Raw genomic sequence first — 9,016 nt, forward strand, 5'->3', positions numbered from 1 at the left:
AAAGTCTGATTATGTATTATTACAGTGGATATGATTTGACTGATGTGTCAGTATCATATGTGACTGATACATGTATATTTGTGGTCTTGTTGAAACGTGGTTTTCGTGTAAAAGTAATTAATTGACACGTGTCTAGCGATAAAATGTAATAAATGACTCAACACCCTGGTCAGTTCTAACTAATCGAACAAATTAGTGGAACCACCTGGAGTCAGTAAAGGTCGTTGCGACCAGTTCTTACTAATGAACTATGTAATCCCTCTTTTAGGCATCCATTATAAAAGGGTACTTTCTTTTATAGTCAGACTTGTCTAATTTAAGTAGTGACCTGGGCATTAGAGTAATATTATGGGGACTACTCTTGACTAGTTTTGACGCTAGTTTATCATTTCTTAGCTTTTTTTTTATGGGACTTGGACACAAGACTTTTTCTCTTTTATTATTTTCTTGACCTCACCCCTCTTTTTATCGATAATTACTGACTCCGTAAATATGTGACGATGGGTTTCTTACAACAATTCTAAAAAAGTCACTGGAGGTTGAGTAATAACTTTGTAAAAGAGGTCGAGTAATAACTTTGTAAAAGAATCTTAAAGGTTAGACACCACCAATGCATTAATAAGAACAGAGAGGGTCGGATTTGTAATTTATTGGAATTTATCGTTAAACCTTCTTGTATAATTTTTTAGACTCTTTTTCTTCCTAATGTACATCTAGGAGAGGCGTGGTGAGCTTTTTTAGGAGTCTATATCTAATAAAACTAAGCTCAAACTCTTTTGCTAACTATATGAAGGATGAGATCGACTCCAATGATTATTTTGCAAACCACTCACGTGTTGCTCATCGTGCTGCTCATCTTAATGTTATTGGGAAAGTCCGACACATAAAGAGTTATGTATGAAGTGAATACAACTATGTGCTCTAAAGGGTCGGTTTTCCTTTTGTTAACATCTATCATAGGGAGTCTAAAGCCACGAGGAATTAGTTCTTTATTTATATCTTTCATGAAAGAAGATAAAAAATATGAATATATTTTTAGCAGTTTTCCTTACTTTATTTCTATGTTTGCCAATTGCTAGTCCATTTTATGCATGTGGTCTCCTAACCTAGGTTGGAAAGTTAGTTGATTGGCTGATTGACCATTAGCAGATTGGTTTTTGGTAATGAGATTTGGTTTTGAACTGTCGACAGTAGAGGTGACTTAGGTGGGGCATGAGTCTACACCAAGTGTGACTCAACTATTCAGCTCAAAATAGGTACAAGTGGTAGAGTAGGGGTAGAAACAAGGGACACAAATATAGGTAGAGTTTAATGAGCTAATTGGGTAATCTAAGGAAGGTATAGAGCGATGATTTAGATTATCCATGTTAGTACTTGCATTTATTGAAGTAGTGTGAAAAATTTCTATAAGGATAGATATTATTACGATAGGAGGTGATTGGGTGAATGTCACATCTTGAAAAAGTCATAAAAAAAGATTGGGGTCTTAAATATGGAGATGGTTTTGTTTGATTGGGGCTCCCGTCGAACCCTGATTTGGGATCACCAAAATAAGAGGATTTGAACCGAGAGTGCTAAAAGCTATCGGTATTCTTAGGAGTCCATTCTCCTAAATCTATATGAATACTTTATTGTAGGAAGTATTGAGTGGTATTAATTCTTATCGAGAAGGATGGATACGACCAAATATTATCGCTTCCACTACGAACATGGATATGATACAAAAAAATTGTTATGCTTGAGCAAATTAAATATTTGGTTTGAAAGGGACACCTCACATTCGAGAACCCTTACCAAAACCTTGAGGTCCAATTAAACAACAAATAGACATGATCATCGACGGACTAGCGATTGGAGGTAACAGCTCCTCTACTCGAAAGATGTATACAAGAAAATCATAGTTAAAAATGTTCTACCTAAATGGAGACTAACTCATTATATTCATAGAAGAAGAGGCTAAGTACCTAGATCCAGAGTACGACGATGAGTTAGTAGTATCCCTCGGGATCACAAAAACATGGGTTAAAAGGATTTTGATTGATAGAGAGGGTTCTATAGATATATTGTACTATGATACCTTTCAAAAAATTGGCTTGTCGACCAAAGAACTTCAATCCATCTCCTCGTCACTTCTTAGCTTCACAAGAAAGTTGATCACCCTGATAGGATCCGTCAATATCTATGTAACATTCGGAAGTGAGGATTGCACAAAGATAGTAAAAAACTAAATTTATAGTAGTTGATATTCACTCAGCTTATAATGCTATCATCAGGCGATCAACTCTTAATCGAATACGAGTAGTAGTGTCGACCTGTTACATGACACTCAAGTTCCTGACTAGTTCAAGAGTATGGGAGATCAAAAGCGACTCCGAAGAATCCATACAATACTGCCTACATCAGTCACCCTTCCTAAAAAAGGAGCATTCTCAATCCAACAAATGGATCTACGAGATCCCTCACCATTAACCCTATACCTTGTGGTAGAAGATGCTAGTCATAGGTGTCCTGCAAGCCAATCACGTGAGTGATAGTATGTATGACATGATATGCATTCTTTTTTCTTATTATATTATTTGATATTTTATCGCTTTATATTGCTTGTTGCGTATATGTGTATATATATTATGATGTCCATGAACCTATGCAATGGGAATTGGATCGTAACGAGATCATGATAAGGAGACCGATTCACCTTTAAACATAGACTATAAATAATCATGGTCATAGTTTACTCGAGAGGGACATCGAGATAACCAGATAGACTGGTGTGCTATATACCTGTCCATATAATAGAGGCAACTGGTCGAATAGCTGCTTGTGTGAGGACGCTAGGGCTACAGTTCATGTACTCATTAGAGAATGAGTTCATTGATTGATCCGCTCACGAAATGTTGGATGGTTAATGATACCTCATTGTTAAACAATGATTTTGTTGTCCCAATGGTGTACCTGGTCCTTAGACTTGAGACATCAAGGATGTTCTGTATGAGTACTCCACTCTTTGATACCAGACTTATAAGCATTGAATTTTTAAATCTAGTACAACCGATCATCGGGAGTGGTAACCAATCTTACGAGGACTATTGAGTATCGATAGAGAATAATCTACTCTCGATATCATGAGAGGAATATCTCATATATTCTTGCTTAGAAAAATCCCTGGCCAGGGTTATTCGGATTGAGAGAGAAAGAGTTCTATGAGAGAATTTGATTAGAGCGAGACTCGAGTAGAGACTGTATGGGCCTGATAGTACCATGCCTGATATATGGTCTCTGGGGTATTAGATGAATGAGGGACTATATATACATGGTAATTGAGGATAGATAGGTCAAATGAATTAGATTTTCCTATATCGTCTATGGATTACGGCGTAGTGGCCTAGTATGTCTATAGTCGATGAGTCAAGTGAATTGTCATGGAGATAATAATTCATTAAGCTATAAGGAGTTTTGACAAGTATGACTCATGACCAACTCGATATTAGGCCTAGAGGGTCACACATATATGGTAGGCGTTGTTAGGATCAAGAGCACCAATGGGGGGGGGGTGGGGGTGGGGTGAATTAGTGCAGCGAAAAACTTTCGTTGGTTCAAAAAGACTTCATACGAAAACCATTTCGAAAAGATCTTTAACTTGAGTGCAAACAGAAGTATAGTTGATGTAAAGCAACGAAGGTAATTTGCAGTTAAGATAAAGAGTAGAATGTAAATGCAAACCAAGATTTAGAGTGGTTCGGTCAATCTTGACTTACATCCACTTTTGGCTTCCTCCTCCGACGAGGTCACCGACGTCCACTAGAGGCCTTCTTTCAATAGGGGAAGGCCAACTACCCTTTTACAGCTTTTCTTATTTTGACGGGCTTAGGAGACAACCCTTACAAGTTTTCACTCCTCTCTTGAATGATCAAGACTTAGAAAGAAAAGAGGGAGAGGAACTCTAGCCTTTTACAATACTTTTAAGCCTTCAAATACTCAGAATAAAAGCAAGCTTTCAGTTTTCTTTCATGTAGGAAAGGGTGGGGTTTATATAGGCCCCAATCAGTTTGAATTTGGAGCTCAAAAGTGTCAATTCCTAGATTTTCAGGGTCCTGGTGGTACCACCGCCATAACTAGGCGGTACTACCGCCTGTCATCTGTCACTAAGCGGTACTACCACTCAGTCTGGGCGGTACTACCGCTTGATATTGCTCGGAGACCGAGCTCAGGCGGTACCATCGCTAGACAGGGGTGGTACCATCATTGGCAGTAATAACTGCCGACGGTACCATCACCTGATAGGGGCGGTACTATCGCCTAAAACTCTTGGGAGACCGAGTCTCCTGGGCGGTGCCACCGCCAGCCAGGAATTCTGGGTCTAAATGGGTTGATCCATTTGGCCCAATTTGGGTTTGCCAAGGGCCCGGTTGGCCCCAGATTAAGTTAATGAGATCACCTTCCAATCCTAACTTAATCTACATGCTAACTACGATAATTAAGACATCAATACTGCAGATCATGTTTCAGTGTGTCAATCGCTTCTTCTAGCGAGCTTCCGATGAACTTCCGACGAACATCCGACGAACCCTCGGCGATGCTCCAGCAGACTCCCGACAAACTACTGGACTTACGACGATCCTCTTGGTGAGTTCTGACAAGCTTCTTTGGCAAGCTCCTGGACTTCTCGGATTATTCCCTTAGAACCTCCGACGATCGTCCAGACTTTCGATGAACTCTCGAACCCCCAATGTGATCTTGGTCTTGACTCCGGCTTAACACCTGCTGCATGTCTTACTGCAATTGTAGTTAATCCTGCACACTTATCTCAATATACGGATTAGATAACCAAATGACAATTGACTTCATCATCAAAATATGAGATTCAATAATTTCCCCCTTTTTGATGATGATAATCAATTGATGATGGAGTTAACCTTAACTCCCCCTATATATATGCCATACTTGAGATAAGTCATTCTTGAATTCAAAGCTTTTGAATTCAAGAGGCATATTGATAAGTTAAGTTCATTTAAACTTATCAATACCCCCATCATGATTCCTATCATGATGTATCTTTCTGAAAATGATGTCAAGGCTTGACATCCATTTTCAAGTCTTATATTTCATATGTGAAAGATAACAATCGTAGCAATTCATCATATGGTAAAATATCAATTTGTAAAATTACGATGTAAGCTCTAGATATCTTAACATGATGTAAATATGGCAATCATAGCAATTCATCATATGGCAAGATATCAACATTGTAAAATTGCAATGTAAGCTCTAGATATCTTATCATTAATGTAAATATGGCAATCATAGTAATTCATTCTATCATCAATTTACCACATATTTCTCTCCCTTTGTCATCAACAAAAAGGAGAACGATTCAAGAGTATTTCAAGCATAGTAATAAGTGTGGTAAAGATTCATGTTATTTTTTAACTATAAGATACCATTCATATAAATTATTTTTCAAGCAATCATGACATGGTATCATTCAAAAGTCCATTAAAGAGATAGCGTTCATTACTTCTTCCTTATTTGTCATTAACGTTTTGCATGAAGGAGAAAAGCCATTGTGAACTAACTTTGAATGAAGTTAAAAATGATAAGAGATTAAATCATGCTTCATTTTTACAAGAATCAAGATATACATGTGAAATTAAATTATTGTAAGTGTTCATTAAAAAAAAGTCTTCCTTCATCAAGAAGGAATTCATTTCATTAAATCAATTTTCACAAGGTAAATCCATGAGAGATGCATTTGTTAATCAATTCCATATGTCAAAAATCATGAAGCATTGATATGAAATAAACTTGATATGACATAGGCTCATGAAAGCTCCATTCAAGAAATACATTTAATCTAGAAGAGAAATACAAAATCATGCATTGTTAGGATCAAGAAAGTCCGAAAATGAAGTTTAACAAATTCATGTATTCGGACAAAGTTTTGCCATAGCTTTTCAAACACAATCATGAAGGTAAAACATGCTTATCATCATAGAAATCAAGACACATAATTTCCAACATGTTATTGAAGCATATAGTCATGTAAAATTCATATCATAAGATTTTCAATATTAAGTGATTGATCATAGAATCAAGAAAGTCCAAAAAACCAATTTAATAAGTTCATGCATTCAGACAAATCAACATTCCTAATTCTCTTCTAATGAAATCAAATTATTCTTCACTTAAAGGCTTTGTAAAAATATCAGCTAGTTGATGTTTAGTATCAATGAACTCTATAATTACATCATGATTAGTGATATAATCTCGTATAAAGTGATGTATAATATCAATATGCTTTGTTCTTGAGTGTTGAATGAGATTTTTTGTTAAGCATGTTGCACTTGTGTTATCACATTTAATGAAAATATTTTTAAGATAAACTTTATAATCTTCTAAGGTGTTTTTCATCCACACAACTTGTGCACAACATGCACTAGTTACAATATATTCAGCTTCGGTTGTTGATAATACAATCGAGTTTTGTTTCTTAGATGACTAGGAAACAAGGGAATATCCTAAAAATTGACATGTTCTATCTAGTCTACGCCTAGCAAAATCCGCATCAGCATAAGCAATTAGCTCAAAATTCTCAGATTTTGGATACCATAATCCTAGATTTGTGGTACCTTTAAGATATCTAAGTATTCTTTTAACTGCTTTGAGATGAGATATCTTAGGATTCGATTGAAACCTAGCATAAAGTCCTACACAGAACATGATATCTGGTCTAGTTGTAGTGAGGTAAAGTAAACTTCCTATCATACCCCTATAAGTTTTTTGATCAAAACTTTTTTTACTTTCATCAATTTCTAACTTAGTGGAGGTACTCATAGGAGTGTTGATAGCTTTTGAGCTATCCATATTAAATCATTTTAGCAAATCTAAAGCGTATTTAGTTTGACTAATAAAGATGTCATTGCTTAGTTGCTTAATTTGTAAGCCTAAAAAGAAGGTTACTTCTCCCATCAAACTCATTTCAAATTTAAGGCTTATAGTTTTAGCAAAAGATTCACAAAGAGATTCGTTTGCAGAACCGAAGATAATATCATCAACATAAATCTGAGCAATGAGAAAATTATTTTCAAAATTTTTGATAAACAATGTAGTATCGACCTTGCCTTTAGAGAAATTACTTTCAATAAAAAAAGAGCTAAGCCTTTCATACTAAGCCCTTGGGGCTTGTTTTAAACTATAGAGAGCTTTAGTTAATTTAAACACATGATTAGGAGGCTATTATTTTTAAATCTGGGAGGTTGTTCAACATAAACTGCTTCGGAAATAAAGCCATTAAGAAAAGTGCTTTTAACATCCATTTGAAACAACTTAAAATTATTACTACTAGCATAGGCAAGGAGCATCCTTATGGCATCTAATCGAGCCATCGGAACGAAGGTTTCTTCGTAATCGATACCTTCTTCTTGGTTAAAACCTTTGGCCACTAATCTAGCCTTGTTTCTAACTATGATGTCAGATTCATCTTGCTTGTTTTTAAAGATCAATTTAGTACCAATAACTAAATGGTCATTTGGCCTAGGAACAAGCTTCCACACCTCATTTCTCTCAAATTGATTTAACTCATCTTGTATTGTGATAATCTATGAATCATATTTCATAGCTTGATCAATACATTTAGGTTCAATTTGGGAGAGAAAAGCGACGTTTGTACAAATTTTTTTTAAGAGAAGAACGTGTTTGAACCCCCTTAGATGTGTCTCCTATGATTAGCTCCTTAGGATAAGCATCTACATACTTCCAATCCTTGGGTAAGGATGTTTCGGAAGTGGATGCATCCAAGTTGCTAGTTGGAGAAGAGATTTCATTTAAATTCAAGGAATCAAAATTAACATCATCATCAAAATCATTTTACTTGATTTCGAAAATCTCATTGAAAATAATATAAACGGATTCTTCTATAATTAAGGTTTTTTTATTGAAGATACAAAATGCTTTAGAAATCGAGGAATAACCAAGAAAAAATTCTTCATCGGATTTAGCATCAAATTTTCCTAAGGCGTCTTTTTCATTCAATAAAAAACACTTATACCCAAAAACTTTAAAATATGAAACATTGGGTTTTTTGTTGCTCCACAACTCATAAGGGACTTTGGTGAGTAAGGGTCTTACTAGAATTCTATTCATAACATAGCATGTCGTGTTTACAACTTCGGCCCAAAAATATTTGGGTAGACTATATTCATTTAACATGGTTCTTATCATTTCTTGTAAATTTCTATTCTTTCTTTCTACTACTCCATTTTGTTGAGGATTTCTTGGAGCAGAGAAGTTGGGGTTGTATCCATTAGATTCACAAAATTCTTGGAAATCACGGTTTTGAAATTCACCACCATGATCACTTCGAATTGATGAAATCATAAAACCCTTTTCATTTTGAACAAGTTTACAAAACTTGGTGAAATATCTAAAGCATTCACTTTTGTGTTTCAAGAAATAAGTCCATATGTATCTACTATAATCATCTACAATAACAAAAGCGTATTTGCTACCTCTTAGGCTTGATGTAGAGATTGGTCCGAATAAGTCCATATGGATCAATTGCAAAGGTCTAGAGGTGCTTATTTGATTCTTAGATTTGAAACTACCATTTATTTGTTTTCCTAATTGACAAGTATCACAAATATTATCTTTGATGAACTTGATATAAGGAATTCCTCTTACATGTTCTTTGGATGAAATTTGGGTGATTAGTTTCATGCTAGCATGACCTAATCTTCTATGCCAAAGCCAAGCATCGTCATTCAAAACTGAGAAACACATTTCATTACAAAGATCATTGATGTCAATGGTGTATACGTTATTTTGTTTTAATACAATCATAGATGTGTTTTTGTGTGGTTTTTCAATGGTGCAAGCATTAGATTTAAATTTGACAATATATCCTTTATCACACAATTGACTAATGCTCAAGATGTTATGTTTTAAACCATCACCTAACAAAATATCTTCAATAAAGAAGTTGGATTTGTTACCTATAGTTCCTTTGCCAATGATTTTACCC

This window comes from Musa acuminata, chromosome BXJ1-1, assembly GCF_036884655.1.
Source record: "Musa acuminata AAA Group cultivar baxijiao chromosome BXJ1-1, Cavendish_Baxijiao_AAA, whole genome shotgun sequence".
NCBI lineage: Eukaryota > Viridiplantae > Streptophyta > Magnoliopsida > Zingiberales > Musaceae > Musa > Musa acuminata.